Raw genomic sequence first — 20,366 nt, 5'->3', positions numbered from 1 at the left:
GGCTTTGGGGGGTTGTTGACCATGTCCCGGATATCCTTGGCATTATCTTACGAGATGGCCACGACCAGAGCACGGGGTGTAGGCGTACACCCGTCGTGTATAACTCTTTGATGTGGTGTGTCAATTAAATCTCTAGCCCGGACAGTAGATCCCGGGCCACCAGAGATATAAGTGCATGTAAATCGTTCACAAGTTTATATTATATAATTATCCCAAGTTAATAAAATATTTATGCCTTGTGCATTTAAATAAATTTTAAATCATTTTCAAAATGAGTCGGTTGATTTGTATTTACCAGTGTAAACTGACGTATTTTTCCCAAAAGATTAAGTGCAGGTACTATACGGAAATAGGCTGGCTGTTTCCTAGAGAGCGTCCACAATAGTCTCGCAAACTCGGACGACATTTATCTGTTGAACTATTTATTTCTTATTTTATTGATCCGCCTGTGGATCCATTTCAACTACTGTGATATTTATTATTACGCTTTATTTAAAAGTTGAAATGTTTCTATTCTGCTTCCGCTGTGCATTATTATATTGTGTGGATTGTCTATGACGATGCCAACTACGTCACTGTACCCCACACCGGGCCCACCGGTGACACGTGGAAATCGGGGGTGTGACACCTTCTCATGTAAGTTTCTTCCGCCATCTTTCTCTCTCTCTCTCTCTTTTATTTCCCATTTTTATTTCATCCTCCTTGACATTCAAAAACCCTAATTGATAAGCGATCGATCACCAAAATATCCAATTATGAATCGAGATCGCAGATATGGCGAAGCGATCAGGTACCGCTAGAAGAAGAGGTGACGAATCGGTACCAACTTGGGTTGTTGACTCGATGTTTCGGTTCGTTCGATTCACTGAGTTTGAGATCCTCTTCATTCTCTTCTTCGTCATTGCCTTCATCATCTTCAAAGATCTGGTTAGTCCTCTATTTCAATACCACTTTTGAACCTCAAGTTTTATGTTAAATAGTTTCTAGTGTTTGTTTTTCTCATTGAATTACTGAAAATTTGTAATCTTCTTTCTTATATACGTATTATATTATTGTATTTCCATTTCGTCGTCTTCGCAATTTAAAAAAAAAAGTTGTACGGAAAACGCTGTAATGGGTTCGTGGTGTTTGCGGCTGCTGATTATTATTCTACTCTTGGTGTTCCTAAATCTGCCACCATTAAAGATATTAAAGCCGCTTATCGCAAATTGGGTCGTCAGGTATTACTTCTTTTTAGGGCTTTTGCTTTATTCATTTGAAGTTCTTTTTTAGGGATTCATTAGAATAAGTTTTGATGTTTGGAAAAGTGACTGTGATTAGGATTTAGGATTAAGATTGTCCGAGTCGTTACAAGTAGAATTGGCTGTGTGTGGAATTTTGGTGATATGTTTGAATTTGTAAAAAAAATGTTAAATAAATTTGGAATTGAAAAGTTCATATGTTAACCTTAAAAGTCAAGTTAAATGTTGGGATTTATTGGTTTCCAACTTTTTAGGAGCTGAACATGAAAGGAGCCAAACAAGAATGCAGGCCTTTGATGAACAACTTAGAAACTTTATGTAAGTACAATATTCTACTTTCAATTAAGTTTTTAAATTTCAATTGGGTTTAGTCTTAAACAGTTTGGGTCAGGTTTCAGGTCGGACCTGTGAGCACGTTTAGCTATAGAAACGCCGTGTTTTTGTGGGTATGGAAGAAGAGAGAGTAGGAGGAAGTCAGTTTGTGGTTGTATTGTAAGGAAGAATTAGAGGTCTGCATCAAAAATCTGAAAACTTCTCATTTCTAAAGAAAATGATGTTAAAAAGTATGTCAATACATATCGAAGTACGAGTACAAACAAAGTTTGTGGTAAGATTTTCTAGATCCTTTATAGAATGCATGTGTTATACTGTTGTTGAATGGTTTCTGTTCTTTTGTATAGGACCCTAAACATGGACATTGGTGGCTGCAATTTGCATCCGGTGTGCTAATCGGCTAATCGCCATCTTTTTTATTTAGTCATCTACAAAAAGAAGTGAGTATGATGCATCGATGGTATCTTCATCTTGAATAGTGTATAAGTGGTGTTTGTATAACAGTGTCCGTAGAATTGTGCATCTCATAGTTATTGTTGATTATGTGAATGTACTCCAACGGCTTAACCTGCATACACTCCAACGACTTAACCTGCATAGAATTGTGCATCTCATAGTTTGTATAACAGTGTCCGTAAAATTTTTAGTTACGACCATTAATTGATTTTGACTAACAAAAATCATCCTCATGTGTTCGTTTTTTATCAGTTAATATCTGTTTCCGAAAATTAATATATTATCTTATTTAGGAGGTTGCACATGAGAATAGACTAATGTTGAGCTAATTACTGGTAAGGTAAGAACTGAAGTGGAAGCAGGAATATGGTCTACAACAGGTAATGTTATTATTATTATTATTATTATTATTATTATTATTATTATTATTATTATTATTATTATTATTATTATTATTATTATTGTTATTGTTATAGTTACAGTTTAAATATCTAATGGTTTATCATAAGATATCTATTGGTTAATTAGCATATTGTACAAATATTGGATCAGTGGTTTATGATAATGTAACACCTCGAAAAATTTCGTCCAATAATGTCTTGACACGTGTCATAAGGTTCCGGTATGTGAAAACATACCTTAGAGGGACTAAAAGTGACAAACAGTGAAAACTATGGAACGTAAGGGTCCAAAGTGTCAACAATGGATAAATAGGCTCTATGATAACCCCACATAATGTTTATAACCTTTAACGGATGGTTCATGGATCATACGACGCGGAAATTGCACAAAAGTGAAGTATTGTAAACTATAGGGGCCAAAAGTGTCAACATGTTTAATTTATACCTCTGAGTGAACTTTTGGCAGACCCGAAGCTTTGTATAGCTAAAATATACTCACTAGAATATGTGGTAAAAATTTCATGAAGTTTCGTCAACGTATGAGAAAGTTATGGCCAAAACCGTACTTAAGGGACTAAAAGCGTCAACGTCGAATTTCAGGGCTTTTCGGTTGAGCGCAAAGTTATCCGAGGGCATTACCATGTTGGTAAAAGTCCTAAGGTTCTTAGAAACCAAGATTGGGGGTTTACGGGTCGAGAAAAGTAGCCGAAACATCGCATACAAGCTCAGGGACCATTTCTGCCAAAGTTTAAAAGTTGTTGGCTGATCAGGAGGGTCAGGCGACCCGCCTGGGAAAGCCCAAGCGGGCCGCGTGGGTTGCCCAGCGACAGAAATTCGAAAAATGGGTAGTTTGGCCCGAATTTGATGTTGGTAACAGCTGGTGGCACCTCCAATTGAGCCAATAACATTCCTTGCATGCCTACATCAACAGTAAACCTCAAAAACTCTGCTTTAAATCCGAATTCATCTCATTTCTTGGCATTTACAATTGTGAACAAGAACACCAAGACTTGCAAGAGCTCTCAAAGCTTCTCTGGAGATAATCTGATCATCAAGGCCGACTTCTAGTGTCCACTAAACACCTATAGAACCTTTGTAAGCTTTCAATTCGTTCCTTAATCCATTCTTGTTGTGATTATTGATAAAAGTCAAACTGGGTGTTCATAACCTTTGACTTTCCGATTAAGCGGATTTCTTTCAGTCATTTCTCGAATTGAAACTTGTTATAGATTGGTATTTATGTGGGAAACAAACCCTCTAAAGGGTACTACCTGATTCCCACTACATGCATGATGAATGTCGAGTCAAACCTAATTCTAAAAAGTCAACAGAAGCGATTTTTGTGAAAAATGACATGATTAATGATATAGATGACATGCAACCTGATTGATCATTAAAAATAACTTGTAATACATATAAGAATGTGTTTTAATCATCATCAACTCGACGATCTATAGTATAGCCACGAATCGGAACCGAAAGTCTTGTAAAACGATTATTTCGTAGACTATCGATTCGGATTCGTACATGCATGTTCGAGATCTGTATTGGAAAGTATTTTTGACTATTTTTATTTTAGTTAAACTTTCTGGAATTTTCTTTGATTGAGTCTATGCTTAGTCTATTCGAATGCATGTTTCCGATTTATGCATAAAGTTGACTATTTTGCCCTTTTTGATTTAAAACGGGATTTTTGGAAAAGTGAAAGGATAGAAATCTTTATTTCTAGTATATGAACTTGCACCGAAAATTTCGGATCAGTTGGTGGTCCAGATTGTGAGTTATGGCCATTAGCGTAAAACTATATTATAAATTTACATAAACGGTCCTTTTCGCTAGGGGTGTGCATGGGTCGGTTTGGGTCGGTTTTTACTATTAACCATAACCATAACCGCTAGTTCGGTTATGGAGATTTGGTAACCATAACCATAACCAAACTTCGGTTATGGTTAATCGGTTATGAAGTCGGTTATGGTTAATTTCGGTTACGTAACCAAGCAAGGTTTGAAATAAAATAGGGTTGTGCACGATTTGAACTTAGCTTGAGCCTATTTTATAAGATAACGAAGACTAAACTTTTTTGGTTAAACTACCGATTTAGAGTTCTTTTTAATAAGGTAATTCTCAAAAAAAAAAAAAAAAACAATTATGACTATAATACCTTAGTTCTTTATCAAAATAAATGACATCTACATCAAGATCATTTTGTTACTAACATACTTTTATCTTAGTAAAAACCCTCTATAAGGTTTTGTAAAACACAAATCTATTAGATAAAGTTAACATCACAACTTCGGTTCGGTTTCGGTTATATTCGGTTAACCAAAGCTTCATAACCATAACCATAACCGATTGAGCGGTTATACAAAGTTTCATAACCATAACCATTGGTCATATTTGTTATCGGTTATTAGTGGTTCGGTTATGTCGGTTATGGTTCGGTTATCGGTTATGGTGGTTAATTTGCTCACCCCTACTTTTCGCGTAGAACCCGTTTCTGGCCACGTTTTGATACGAAACTTTTTACCAACAGATGTAATATAATATTCTGGGAATTTTGATGATTTTTAAGTAATTTTTGGCTGAACGGATCCTAGATCACCTAGTCATTTCGGCTTATGTCGGTTTTGACCGTTTTAGCCATAAAATGAGTTTTACACCTCCTTTTGACCCGAAACCTTTTTCTACTGATTTTATATGATGAATAAATTATTTTAAGTATTCTGGAAATATAAAAATCTCAGATTTAATTTGAAAACCCGAAAACGCCCTTAAATCGCATATTTAGCGTTTTAAGCGCATAGTGAGCGTTATACTTGTTTTAAACATGTAAGACTTATACCTACTGATGTAAATTGCATATTTTCATATAATAACAGTAAGTATAATATTTTGAACTCAGATTTCCAGTTTTGGCATTTTTAGCCCTTGTGAAATTACTAAAATACCCCTACGGTGCATAGTTTGGTTTTAAATGATAAATTTGATACATGGGTCATACCCTACTGATATAATATGTTATATTAAGTATATTTACTGTATGAACCAGACCCGAAACTCAGATTTCTAATTTTACCCTTGTATTATCTTTTAAATGACCAAAATGCCCTTCTAAGGCATAAATTGGGTTTAAAATTATTCCGGGCAATATAGAACATAACTTACTGATATAATATCATATTTTGAGCATATTACATCAGGGAAATTGCATTTGAATCTGTGGTCTACCCGTATCGCCCTTTTTCGCGTTCGGTTCGGTTTACGTAACTAGTTTGCGTAAATCGACCGAAACGGGTCAAACGATATCATTTTTATTTCAAAATCCAGAATGTATTTAGTATACCCATATTATACAAGTATTCAAACTTGTCGGGTCTAAATCACATTCTATCCGGTCTTTCGCTTAATCGTGCGTAAACCGTATCATTCCTAAAACTAACCGGTCAAAGCTTAAGCTTAAATAAAAGGCCGTTAGGAATCTAATAGGATAATTATAAACCTTTGTTCCAGATTAGGAAGCCCAGTAAAAGCTACCGCTCTTATCATTTGTGTTACATACTTACTCAGGTAAATACATTTTGACTTATTTTCCCTATACGGGCTTGGGGTACGGTATTTAAAATACCGCTTGATCGGGCGCACAAGTCCTGCGCCTTATAGGTGTACAGTCTTGAATAGCTTGTGCGACTTCGTTTAAACAGCTTTGTCTTACTTAAAGGCTTTGGGGGGTTGTTGACCGTGTCCCGGATATCCTTGGCATTATCTTACGAGATGGCCACGACCAGAGCACGGGGTGTAGGCGTACACCCGTCGTGTATAACTCTTTAATGTGGTGTGTCAATTAAATCTCTAGCCCGGACAGTAGATCCCGGGCCACCAGAGATATAAGTGCATGTAATTCGTTCACAAGTTTATATTATATAATTATCCCAAGTTAATAAAAATAATTATGCCTTGTGCATTTAAATCAATTTTCAATCATTTTCAAAATGAGTCAGTCGATTTGTATTTACCAGTGTAAACTGACGTATTTTTCCCAAAAGATTAAGTGCAGGTACTATACGGAAATAGGCTGGTTGTTTCCTAAGAGCGTCCACTATAGTCTCGCAAGCTCGGACGACAATTATCTGTTGAACTATTTATTTCTATTTTCATTTGATCCGCCTGTGGATTCATTTCAACTACTGTGATATTTATTATTACACTTTATTTAAAATTGAAATGTTTCTATTCTGCTTCCGCTGTGCATTATTATATTGTGTTGATTGTCTATGACGATGCCAACTACGCCACTGTACCCCACACCGGGCCCACCGGTGACACGTGGAAATCGGGGTGTGACAGGTTGGTATCAGAGCCAACGCTGAGTGAATTAAACACTAGCCTTTTGTGTTTAATCTCAGTTACACAATTGCACATTCCTCGATTTTCGAGTCTAGACAAAGAACTTAGGAATGTTCAACTTTTCGTTTAATTTATTTTTATTTTTTTTGCATTGTCTTATATATTTTGTTGTGCAACTTGTTTGACTTTTGACAGGATCACTATGCCGCCGCGAATGAGAGGTCGAGGAGGATTTGCTACTACCCACGACCATGAGGCAGGGCCCTCACATAGGCGAGCTCCATCCGCCACGCACAACACAGCCGCCAACGACCTTTGGAGGTCTTTCGCCGAGCCTGCTAGACACTCGGTATCCGCCAGCACTTCACCGTCTTTACCCCACTCGTTTGGGCCCCACTCGGAGAACGGGCCCCATGGTTCGCATGGATCCTACATACCTTTGCATCAGTCACCGCACCAGTATCCAGCGCCAGTCTACCAGGGTTTATATGACCCTAATGCTTTTGCGGATTAGCCAGTGGGTCATAACCCACTTGGACCGGAGGACCACTTTTCTGGTGGTCACGAGATGGACGTCGACGAGGATACGGACCCCTCGCTACCTCCATCAGGTACGCCTAACCATCCGATTGAGATATCGGATGGGTCGCCATTTAGGGGATCACCCTACAATGGTGGGGACAGCTTCCAGGAGAGATTTAAGCAGCATGATTGGTATTTCACCCCCAGCCACAACTCTCCGATGATCCAGTCTCACCAGGTTTCACCGGTGCACTCGCAGCACCACTCGCAGCAGCATCAGCTCCAGCAGCAGCCGCCTCTACCGCAGGACCTATCTGAGGCCCTGTGGCGTGACGTGATCACTCCGTCACCACCGCCGCCACCAGTTTTACCTCCTCCGCCTCAGAGGCCTAGGAGGAATGCGCGCATGTCTACGCGCGGAGGGATTCGCATAGGCACCCCTCCACATGTTGGTAGCAGCCGCTACACGTCTCTTCCCGGGGAGTCCGAGATAGGGGAGTCTCAGCATTCCGTATCGGAGGTTACTTCTGTACCGATCCCGCCTCTGCCGCCGCAGAACTATGGAGAGCCGATTCCGGCTTATGCTAGTGCAGCCCAGTTTAACCCGTTCGAGCACGTTTTCCCTCAGGGTTATGATTACACAGGAGACCCTTATTGGCAAGCTGTGAACTACAGCTCACTCCCACCTAGTGGCCCATTGGGAGACACTTGGACTGCTGGGCAGTCTACTTTTGGTTACCCTCCGGGTTACCAGCAGCCACCGCAGCCGCAGCCGTACCAGCCGCCGCAGCCGCAGCACTACCAGCCACCGCCACCGGCGCCTATGATGTCGCCGCCGCAGGTTCAGGAGATCCTGCATGGGATTGATAGCATGCGACGGGAGTTGCAAAATGATCGCCGTCACAACCGTGGCATGTTCAAGAAGGTGTTTGACCTGCTCAAAGGTAAGAGCAAGAGGGATCATTGAATCCTTCGATTATTGTCTCATGTACTCATGTCCCTGTGTGGACATCTATCCTTGCACTCTACCCCTGTGTAGGTATATCTATCTTATTCTACCCCTGCGAGGGTATGCTGTTCTGTTGACCCCTGCGTAGGTTTGCTTTATTTTATTTTTGTTATTGATATTACTTGTTTAGCCCCTGCGCGGGCATGTTATTCATGCTATTCATGATATTCATGTTATTTCAAAGTCCCGTTTAGGGCAATTATGTACTGGTATTTTATTTGAAATTTGAAATGATTAGTTTGAATTTATCATTTTATTTATATGCATGAATAATAATAAAATAATGGAAAATATCAACTTTTATTTGATTTGCCATTTTATAAGAATCTTAGTAAGGTATAACCTAGCTTGAATGTCTTATTAATAGACCTGGCCCTGATGGTAAAACCTGGTTGAAAGGATTCAACTCCCTGTTAACGTCTGAGAACATGTTAACATTCCTGGCTAAGCGTGATCAGTAGAATCACACAAGCCACCCTTTTTAATAAATTATCTACAGATTTTATCTGTATACAAGTCTATTAATGACTTGATACCTACGGGTTATGACTATGTCATATAGTGGCAGTTGTGGTTTATAACTCCCTGCCAAGAAAAGAATTATCTACAGATTTTATCTGTACACAAGTCTGTTTATGACTTGATACCTACGGGTTATAACTATGTTATATAATGACAGTTGTGGTTTATGACTCTCTGTCTAGTAAAGGATTATTTGTTTAATTATACAATTTATAATCCTATAAAAATCTAAATTTATAATTTAGTAATTGTCCGTTGTGACTAGGCCTATGGTGCCGATATATATATTTTCATTCCTTGATTGCTAATAAGAGCCTGAATGAAATTTATTAAATTAACTGCTAAGGTTTTTGATACCATGGTTAATAAATCGTCTAGGACGATAATACTGTTAGGTTCTAAATTAGACCTTGTCCTTTATTGTAGCTTAAAGCTACGATGGCCAAATCGGAGGAAACCAACAGTCATTCTGGGGAACACTCAGATAATGCAAAGATTCACGTTACCGGTGCAGAATTGCAAGCACTGATAGATAATGCTGTCGCCAAGGCTATGGATCGGCAGTTCAAGGAATCTAGTGGTACTCAGAGTAGAACCCGCACAGTGACGCATGTCAAGTCTAAGACTCATTCAGGGGCTCATAGTAAGCCACCCTCTAAAAAGAGTGAGCCAAAGAAAGCTGAGGATGATAATCATTCCTCCAACCACAGCAGCGTCCCAAGGCAGGAGATTAAGCTGAAACATGACACGTACAGCAGGTCCTGTACGTACAAGTATTTTGTATCTTGCAAGCCCAGAGATTTCACTGGGGAAAAAGGAGCCGTCGACTGCATGACGTGGATTGACGAGATGGACACTGTAGTTGATATCAGCGGGTGTGCTGATAGGGACGTCGTGAAGTACGTGTCCCAGTCATTCAAAGGAGATGCGTTAGCATGGTGGAAGTCACTCCTACAAGCTGCCGGTAAGGCCACACTGTACGGTTTGTCATGGGAACAGTTTGTGGCCCTGATTAAAGAGAACTTCTGTCCGCAGCACGAGGTCGAGCGAATCGAATCGGATTTTGTATCCTTAGTTATGAAGAACCTCGATTGTCAAGCGTATCTTACTACGTTCAACACGTTGTCTCGTTTAGTGCCTTACTTGGTGACCCCGGAGCCGCGAAGAATTGCTCGATTTATTGGGGGTCTGGCACCGGAGATAAAGGCGAGTGTTAAGGCTTCAAGACCTACAACATTTAGATCCGTAGCAGATCTATCCCTCTCCCTCACTCAAGACGTGGTTAGATTGAGAGCTATGAAGAGCTCTGAGGAGAACAAACGAAAACGTGAGGATGACACCTCACGAAGATCTGAAAAGCGACATAGAGGGAACAACGACCACAGGAAAGGGTCGGGGTCTAGGAAAAGTGATCATCAGTCGGGTGAGAAACCCAGATGCAAGATCTGCAGGAGGCACCACTTTGGGAGATGTCGTTTGGAAACGAAATCCCAGTCTTCGGAGAAACGTTGTGGAATCTGCAAGTCCACAGATCATAAGGCTGTGGATTGCAAGAAGATGAAGGATGCAACGTGTTTTGGTTGCAACGAGAAAGGGCACATTCGGCCCAACTGCCCAAAGTTTGCAAAGAAGGCCGAGGAAGGAAAGAAGACTAATGCGAGAGTCTTCAGGATGGACGCAAAGGAAGCAGTCCTTGATGATAACGTCATTACCGGTACGTTTCTTGTAAACGATGTTTTTGCTAGAGTCTTGTTTGATTCTGGAGCTGATAAGTCGTTTGTAGATAGTAAGTTTTGTAAACTGTTGAACCTTCCTGTTAAAACCTTAAGCGTGAAATATGAGGTGGAATTAGCCGATGGAACCATAGAAACCGCCTCAACTATTTTAGATGGATGTGTTATATCCATTAGGAATCATTCCTTCCCGTTATCCTTGCTTCCCTTTAAGCTAGCTGGATTCGACATAGTGATAGGTATGGATTGGTTGTCGAGTAACCAAGCCCAGATTCTGTGCAATAGAAAGCAAGTAATAGTTAAGACTCCGTCTGGTGAGTCACTTACTATTCAAGGAGACACCCAGCATGGATTGCCGGAGCAAGTGTCCATGCTCAAAGCATCCAGATGCATGCAGAAGGGATGTGTCATTTATATGGCACAAGTTACCATAGATGAGCCGAAGCCGAAGATTGAAGATATTCCTGTTATTTCGGAATACCCTGAGGTATTTCCTGAAGAACTACCCGGATTGCCACCGGATAGACAAGTAGAGTTTCGGATAGATATCATTCCAGGTGCTGCACCTGTAGCAAGGGCACCATACAGATTGGCACCAACGGAGATGAAGGAGTTGAGGACGCAGTTGGATGAGCTTTTAGCTAAAGGCTTTATTAGACCTAGCTCGTCTCCTTGGGGAGCGCCAATCTTGTTCGTTAAGAAGAAGGACGGATCGATGCGTCTGTGCATCGATTACCGTGAGCTTAATAAGGTCACTATCAAGAATCGGTATCCGTTACCCAGGATCGACGATCTGTTCGATCAGTTGCAAGGAGCAAGCTATTTCTCCAAGATTGACCTAAGGTCAGGATATCATCAGTTGAAGGTCAAGGATGAAGACGTACACAAGACCGCGTTTAGGACTCGTTATGGACATTACGAGTTCCTAGTGATGCCGTTTGGACTCACTAACGCACCAGCCGCGTTCATGGATCTTATGAATCGCGTCTGCAAACCTTATTTAGACAAGTTCGTCATAGTCTTTATTGATGACATTCTTATCTACTCGAAGAGCCAAGCTGAACATGAGAAACACCTTCGTTGTATTCTCAAACTTCTGCATCAAGAAAAGCTTTATGCCAAATTTTCGAAGTGTGAATTTTGGCTTCGAGAAGTCCAGTTTCTTGGACATGTTGTAAGCGAGCGTGGTATCCAAGTAGATCCCGCTAAAGTAGAAGCAGTCATGAACTGGCAGGAGCCGAAGACTCCTACGGAGATTCGCAGTTTCCTTGGATTGGCAGGATATTATAGGCGATTCATCGAGAACTTTTCAAGGATTGCTGCGCCCCTAACTTCGTTGACCCGTAAGAAGATTAAGTTTGATTGGGGCCCTAAGCAGCAGGAATCCTTTGACATTCTGAAGCAGAAGCTGAGCAATGCGCCAGTGTTGACATTGCCCGATGGTATAGATGAATTTGTGGTGTGTTGTGATGCATCACATACTGGCATAGGCTGTGTACTCATGCAGAAAGGCAAAGTCATTGCCTACGCTTCTCGATAACTCAAAGTGCACGAGAAGAACTACACCACCCACGATTTGGAATTGGGTGCAGTTGTATTTGCTTTGAAGCTATGGAGACATTACTTGTATGGAACCAAGTGCATAATCTATTCGGATCACAAGAGTCTTCAGCATCTGTTCAATCAGAAGGAATTGAACATGCGTCAAAGGCGATGGATGGAAACTCTAAATGATTATGATTGCGAGATACGATACCATCCAGGCAAGGCAAATGTGGTTGCCGACGCCTTAAGTAGAAAGGAAAGGGTGAAGCCAATCAGAATCAATGCCAAGCGCATTGAGATAAGAAATAACTTGAATGAAAGGGTGTTAGCTGCACAGAAGGAAGCTGTGCTAGAAGCTAACTATCCTGCAGAAAAGTTGGGAGTAACTGAGGAGCAGTTATCCCACGACAAAGATGGGATGCTACGACTAAACGGACGAATATGGGTTCCAGTATATGGAGGACTTCGGGATGTTATCCTCCAGGAAGCCCACAGCTCTAAATATTCCGTTCATCCTGGAGCTGATAAGATGTACCAGGATTTGAAATCAAACTACTGGTGGATTGGTTTGAAAAAGTCCGTGGCCGAGTATGTGGCCAAATGTCTGACTTGTGCGCAGGTCAAGGCTGAGCATCAGAAGCCGTCAGGTTTGCTTCAGCAACCTGAGATCCCCAAATGGAAATGGGAAATGGTGACAATGGATTTTATCACCAAGTTGCCGAAGACGAAAAAGGGAAATGATACCATATGGGTCATAGTAGACAGACTGACTAAGTCAGCTCATTTTCTACCCATCAAAGAGACGTATAGCTCAGATATGTTAGCTCAATTATACGTCGATAAGATAGTAGCACTACATGGTATACCTATATCTATTATCTCTGATAGAGATACTAGATATACGTCACATTTTTGGAAGAGTTTCCAACAATCGTTGGGCACTCGTTTGAATTTTAGTACGGCTTACCATCCTCAGACCGATGGTCAGAGTGAGCGTACTATTCAGACTTTGGAAGACATGCTTCGAGCATGTGCGATCGACTTAGGTGGTAGTTGGGATAAGAACTTACCACTGATTGAATTCTCCTACAACAATAGCTACCATTCCAGCATAAAGGCTGCGCCTTTTGAGGCCTTATACGGTAGGAAGTGTAAATCGCCCATCTGTTGGGCAGAAGTTGGAGATGTCCAGTTGTCTGGACCAGATATCGTCTTTGAGACGACAGACAAGATCGTTCAGATCCGTGATCGTTTGAAAGCTGCCAGGGATAGGCAGAAAAGTTATGCGGATCCTAAGCGCAAAGATTTCCACTTCGATGTGGGTGAAAAAGTGTTGCTTAAAGTATCACCTTGGAAAGGTGTAATGCGATTTGGAAAGAAAGGCAAGCTAAGCCCGAGATATATAGGACCTTTCGAGATAATCGAACGTGTCGGGGCAGTCGCTTACAAGTTAAACTTGCCTGAAGAGCTTAGTGCCATTCATAATGTGTTTCACATCTGTAATTTGAAGAAGTGTTTCGCTGACGATTCACTGGTTATACCGCATACAGACATACACATAGACGAAAGTCTAAAGTTTGTGGAAAAACCTTTGTCGATAGAGGATCGACAGGTAAAGAAGCTTCGAAGGAAGCACGTGCCTATTGTTAAGGTCAAGTGGGATGCCCGTAGAGGTCCCGAATACACGTGGGAAGTGGAATCCACGATGCAAGAAAAATATCCCCATTTGTTTGAATAAATCTCGGGGTCGAGATTTCTTTTAAGGGGGTGAGGATGTAACACCTCGAAAAATTTCGTCCAATAATGTCTTGACACGTGTCATAAGGTTCCGGTATGTGAAAACATACCTTAGAGGGACTAAAAGTGACAAACAGTGAAAACTATGGAACGTAAGGGTCCAAAGTGTCAACAATGGATAAATAGGCTCTATGATAACCCCACATAATGTTTATAACCTTTAACGGATGGTTCATGGATCATACGACGCGGAAATTGCACAAAAGTGAAGTATTGTAAACTATAGGGGCCAAAAGTGTCAACATGTTTAATTTATACCTCTGAGTGAACTTTTGGCAGACCCGAAGCTTTGTATAGCTAAAATATACTCACTAGAATATGTGGTAAAAATTTCATGAAGTTTCGTCAACGTATGAGAAAGTTATGGCCAAAACCGTACTTAAGGGACTAAAAGCGTCAACGTCGAATTTCAGGGCTTTTCGGTTGAGCGCAAAGTTATCCGAGGGCATTACCATGTTGGTAAAAGTCCTAAGGTTCTTAGAAACCAAGATTGGGGGTTTACGGGTCGAGAAAAGTAGCCGAAACATCGCATACAAGCTCAGGGACCATTTCTGCCAAAGTTTAAAAGTTGTTGGCTGATCAGGAGGGTCAGGCGACCCGCCTGGGAAAGCCCAAGCGGGCCGCGTGGGTTGCCCAGCGACAGAAATTCGAAAAATGGGTAGTTTGGCCCGAATTTGATGTTGGTAACAGCTGGTGGCACCTCCAATTGAGCCAATAACATTCCTTGCATGCCTACATCAACAGTAAACCTCAAAAACTCTGCTTTAAATCCGAATTCATCTCATTTCTTGGCATTTACAATTGTGAACAAGAACACCAAGACTTGCAAGAGCTCTCAAAGCTTCTCTGGAGATAATCTGATCATCAAGGCCGACTTCTAGTGTCCACTAAACACCTATAGAACCTTTGTAAGCTTTCAATTCGTTCCTTAATCCATTCTTGTTGTGATTATTGATAAAAGTCAATCTGGGTGTTCATAACCTTTGACTTTCCGATTAAACGGATTTCTTTCAGTCATTTCTCGAATTGAAACTTGTTATAGATTGGTATTTATGTGGGAAACAAACCCTCTAAAGGGTACTACCTGATTCCCACTACATGCATGATGAATGTCGAGTCAAACCTAATTCTAAAAAGTCAACAGAAGCGATTTTTGTGAAAAATGACATGATTAATGATATAGATGACATGCAACCTGATTGATCATTAAAAATAACTTGTAATACATATAAGAATGTGTTTTAATCATCATCAACTCGACGATCTATAGTATAGCCACGAATCGGAACCGAAAGTCTTGTAAAACGATTATTTCGTAGACTATCGATTCGGATTCGTACATGCATGTTCGAGATCTGTATTGGAAAGTATTTTTGACTACTTTTATTTTAGTTAAACTTTCTGGAATTTTCTTTGATTGAGTCTATGCTTAGTCTATTCGAATGCATGTTTCCGATTTATGCATAAAGTTGACTATTTTGCCCTTTTTGATTTAAAACGGGATTTTTGGAAAAGTGAAAGGATAGAAATCTTTATTTCTAGTATATGAACTTGCACCGAAAATTTCGGATCAGTTGGTGGTCCAGATTGTGAGTTATGGCCATTAGCGTAAAACTATATTATAAATTTACATAAACGGTCCTTTTCGCGTAGAACCCGTTTCTGGCCACGTTTTGATACGAAACTTTTTACCAACAGATGTAATATAATATTCTGGGAATTTTGATGATTTTTAAGTAATTTTTGGCTGAACGGATCCTAGATCACCTAGTCATTTCGGCTTATGTCGGTTTTGACCGTTTTAGCCATAAAATGAGTTTTACACCTCCTTTTGACCCGAAACCTTTTTCTACTGATTTTATATGATGAATAAATTATTTTAAGTATTCTGGAAATATAAAAATCTCAGATTTAATTTGAAAACCCGAAAACGCCCTTAAATCGCATATTTAGCGTTTTAAGCGCATAGTGAGCGTTATACTTGTTTTAAACATGTAAGACTTATACCTACTGATGTAAATTGCATATTTTCATATAATAACAGTAAGTATAATATTTTGAACTCAGATTTCTAGTTTTGGCATTTTTAGCCCTTGTGAAATTACTAAAATACCCCTACGGTGCATAGTTTGGTTTTAAATGATAAATTTGATACATGGGTCATACCCTACTGATATAATATGTTATATTAAGTATATTTACTGTATGAACCAGACCCGAAACTCAGATTTCTAATTTTACCCTTGTATTATCTTTTAAATGACCAAAATGCCCTTCTAAGGCATAAATTGGGTTTAAAATTATTCCGGGCAATATAGAACATAACTTACTGATATAATATCATATTTTGAGCATATTACATCAGGGAAATTGCATTTGAATCTGTGGTCTACCCGTATCGCCCTTTTTCGCGTTCGGTTCGGTTTACGTAACTAGTTTGCGTAAATCGACCGAAACGGGTCAAACGATATCATTTTTATTTCAAAATCCAGAATGTATTTAGTATACCCATATTATACAAGTATTCAAACTTGTCGGGTCTAAATCACATTCTATCCGGTCTTTCGCTTAATCGTGCGTAAACCGTATCATTCCTAAAACTAACCGGTCAAAGCTTAAGCTTAAATAAAAGGCCGTTAGGAATCTAATAGGATAATTATAAACCTTTGTTCCAGATTAGGAAGCCCAGTAAAAGCTACCGCTCTTATCATTTGTGTTACATACTTACTCAGGTAAATACATTTTGACTTATTTTCCCTATACGGGCTTGGGGTACGGTATTTAAAATACCGCTTGATCGGGCGCACAAGTCCTGCGCCTTATAGGTGTACAGTCTTGAATAGCTTGTGCGACTTCGTTTAAACAGTTTTGTCTTACTTAAAGGCTTTGGGGGGTTGTTGACCGTGTCCCGGATATCCTTGGCATTATCTTACGAGATGGCCACGACCAGAGCACGGGGTGTAGGCGTACACCCGTCGTGTATAACTCTTTAATGTGGTGTGTCAATTAAATCTCTAGCCCGGACAGTAGATCCCGGGCCACCAGAGATATAAGTGCATGTAATTCGTTCACAAGTTTATATTATATAATTATCCCAAGTTAATAAAAATAATTATGCCTTGTGCATTTAAATCAATTTTCAATCATTTTCAAAATGAGTCAGTCGATTTGTATTTACCAGTGTAAACTGACGTATTTTTCCCAAAAGATTAAGTGCAGGTACTATACGGAAATAGGCTGGTTGTTTCCTAAGAGCGTCCACTATAGTCTCGCAAGCTCGGACGACAATTATCTGTTGAACTATTTATTTCTATTTTCATTTGATCCGCCTGTGGATTCATTTCAACTACTGTGATATTTATTATTACACTTTATTTAAAATTGAAATGTTTCTATTCTGCTTCCGCTGTGCATTATTATATTGTGTTGATTGTCTATGACGATGCCAACTACGTCACTGTACCCCACACCGGGCCCACCGGTGACACGTGGAAATCGGGGTGTGACAGATAACTTATGATATATCCCCAGAATAATGATATTTCTACATTTATGATGCAGAATTTGAACCTCAAATATATAGTCAAATATCTTGATCCTTAAAGACAAAGAACGATTTTCATATAATCATTGAGTAAGAATTGTAGTTTATTATTATTTTTATATGTTTATTAGTGGTCTCAGTTGTTTGACTTTTATTAGTTAAACTGCAGGTCTTTGATAAACTTGAATTACTTGGCTGCAGAGTGATTACAAGGGGCATTTTGGTCATAGTACAGGTTGTTGTTTTGTTCATTTTAGGTTCCGTTTTATCTATCGAATAGTGAGTGATGGGTTATTTGTTGATTTACGGATCAAGTTGTAAACGGGTTTGGTTCAATTAATTTCGGTCACACTAGAACTTGCATTATGTTTAATTCTGGATGTTTTGTTTAATTTTCTTTAGCAGAAAAAATCTGGATTTCCAGATTTTTTTAATATTTAGTCACAAATGCGTTACAAGAAAAACTAACAATCCGTCAGAAAATGCGTCACAAATTTCTGACGCCATATTTTCGTCGGAAGTCTGTTGAAAATTGCGTAGTAAATGTGTTGTAAATGGTTTCCGACGGAGCTTTTTCCAACATATGTAACGGATGCATACGGTACTGAACCTGTAATCTAATTGGTTCAAGAAGCACATACCACTCAAATAAAAATTGAGCTAACCCAACACAATGTTGCGGGGGTGATAATAATTTTGAGTTTTTGTAGATTTTATCTTATTCATGTGTAAAATAAAATAGTGAAATTCATATTGGTTTTTATTACAAACCAAGATTATATCACATATCTGTATCGATATTTAGATTTGGTGTAGTCATCATGAATTTTCTAACAGACTACATGGTCCATCAAATAGTGAATTTTCTATCTTCTGGTTTGACCCTAAAAGTCAAACTGTTTCTTTTAAAAGTGCAATAGTCTTTTTCCTTTATCTTCTACTTGACCGTAAAAGTCAATTTATTTTATCCGTAAATAAATAAACAATGACCAACACAATTCTTTCCGTTTTAAACATTTTTACCGTCGGCCAGTATTTTATATTTGTTGAGAGATGGTTAATGCAATAGTTCTCGGACATTGAATTTCTAGAAAGATTCCATGAATTGAAGTTTCCATTATTGACGCTTTTTCGGTTCAACATGTTCAAGTTAAGTTAAGTTCATCTCAATGTCAGTAGATATCATGTGTTTGTGTTAAGCCATCCACGAAACTCGCGAGATTTTAAACTAGTGATAAATATTTGTGAAAATAGTTGTGAGCGGAGGAGAGAGAAAATATAATGATAAAGATATAAAAAATATTATTTAATTGAAAATGAAAGAGAAAAGGTAATGAATTTTGGTTTAATTATATAGATAGAGATAAAGGGTAGAATGTTAATACTCTTACAAATGGTAAAAGAGTGAACATAACAAAAAAAAAGTCTATTACAACCCAGTTTAAAACTTCCGATTCCAACACTAGGTGTTAGATTGTAAAATACTTGTGCCTTTTACAGTTTTGTTTTTATTGTTGGATCAGTTCTGTTTAAATGTAATGGAAAACATGAATAATACCTGTTACAGCAGACAGGCCAGCAGAGAATCCAGTCAGAGATGCAGCCATTGAGTTCGACATGATTGTCAGGATGATCTGGTTCCTCCTTAGGGTGTAAGTTATGATGGTGATGAAACCGAAATTAGGGAGGTTTCGGTTATGGGGAGAGAGTCACGAATTCTTGATGTTAATGAGGGTTTGATTGTGTAATGTGTGTAACCCTTTAACTCTCTAATAAGCCCCTTATTTATACACCCAAGAGGAAACCTAATTAGTTAATAAGGGTAATATGATCCATCAACAATTACCAACTAATTATTAATAGGTTATTAATATATTTTGATCTAATATAATATAAATGATTATAATGGCTAAAAGATTAAATAATATAATATCAATATATTTAATCTCACATTCTCCCACTTAGCCGAGTAATCATTTATCATGAGTATTAGGTAAGCCTGGCCAGGAGTTAACACTCATTTTAGCTTTAAACCAAGAACTATAGCAGAGAAATACAGCCGTTGAATCATCATTCGACTCAGGACCCCCATTAATCATACTATACCCTCAATTTAAAACCTAATAGTTACGATCAAAATATGTATAAGCCCTTTAGCGTCTGATCTGTATTTATATTTGTCTATATGTCATTACACCGGCAGAACATATGTTAGAGACATACAAAATCAAACTGAGGAAATTTTATTAATTAAAACATAAGCTAGTACAATATGCCATTAAACAAGGTCTTTAGTAAGTCCCATATTCGATACATGTTCTTCGAAAACTTTAGGTGGGAGACCTTTAGTCATCGGATCCGCTAGCATATCTTTAGTACTAATATACTCAATACAAAGATTATTTTCCTCAACTCGTTCACGTACGAACAAGTATTTTGTATCGAGATATAAACCAGCTCCAGTCGAACTGTTACTGTTCGAGAAACTAACGGCAGCTGAGTTATCACAGTAAAGCTTCAATGGTCTATAAATGGAATTAACAATTTTGAGTCCAGTGATCAGATTTCTAAGCAACATTCCATGACAGGTTGCGTTGTAAACAGCAATGTATTCTGCCATCATTGTGGAAGTTGTAGTTAACTGTTGTTTATGACTCTTCCATGAGATAGGTCCGCCTGCTAACATAAAGATGTAGCCCGAAGTGGATTTCTTGTCATCTTTGCACTTGGCAAAGTCAGAATCAGAATAACCTACCACTTCTAAGTGATCACTTCTTCTATAAGTCAGTTTATAGTCTTTCGTCCCTTGCAGATATCTGAGGACCTTCTTAGCTGCTTTCCAGTGATCTAGGCCAGGATTAGTCTGATAACGGCCTAGCATTCCAGCAATATAAGCGATATCTGGGCGAGTACAGACTT

At 39.0% G+C, this 20,366-nt stretch overlaps 2 long non-coding RNA genes across 2 annotated transcripts; both read left to right on the top strand.

The window, feature by feature from the left end:
• The first annotated feature begins 1,100 nt into the window (after window positions 1-1,100).
• On the top strand, window positions 1,101-1,969 carry LOC118483843. Its single transcript, XR_004871884.1, has 3 exons — window positions 1,101-1,220; window positions 1,496-1,559; window positions 1,633-1,969. It is a non-coding gene; the product is annotated as an uncharacterized LOC118483843 (long non-coding RNA).
• Window positions 1,970-17,411: 15,442 nt separating this feature from the next.
• On the top strand, window positions 17,412-17,885 carry LOC110891593. The gene is made up of 2 exons (XR_002565410.2): window positions 17,412-17,537; window positions 17,617-17,885. It is a non-coding gene; the product is annotated as an uncharacterized LOC110891593 (long non-coding RNA).
• The last annotated feature ends 2,481 nt before the right edge of the window (window positions 17,886-20,366 follow it).

This window comes from Helianthus annuus, chromosome 11, assembly GCF_002127325.2.
Source record: "Helianthus annuus cultivar XRQ/B chromosome 11, HanXRQr2.0-SUNRISE, whole genome shotgun sequence".
Classification (NCBI taxonomy): domain Eukaryota; kingdom Viridiplantae; phylum Streptophyta; class Magnoliopsida; order Asterales; family Asteraceae; genus Helianthus; species Helianthus annuus.
Note: the sequence above shows the minus strand (reverse complement) of the source record. Positions and strands in the feature narration are given on the sequence as shown.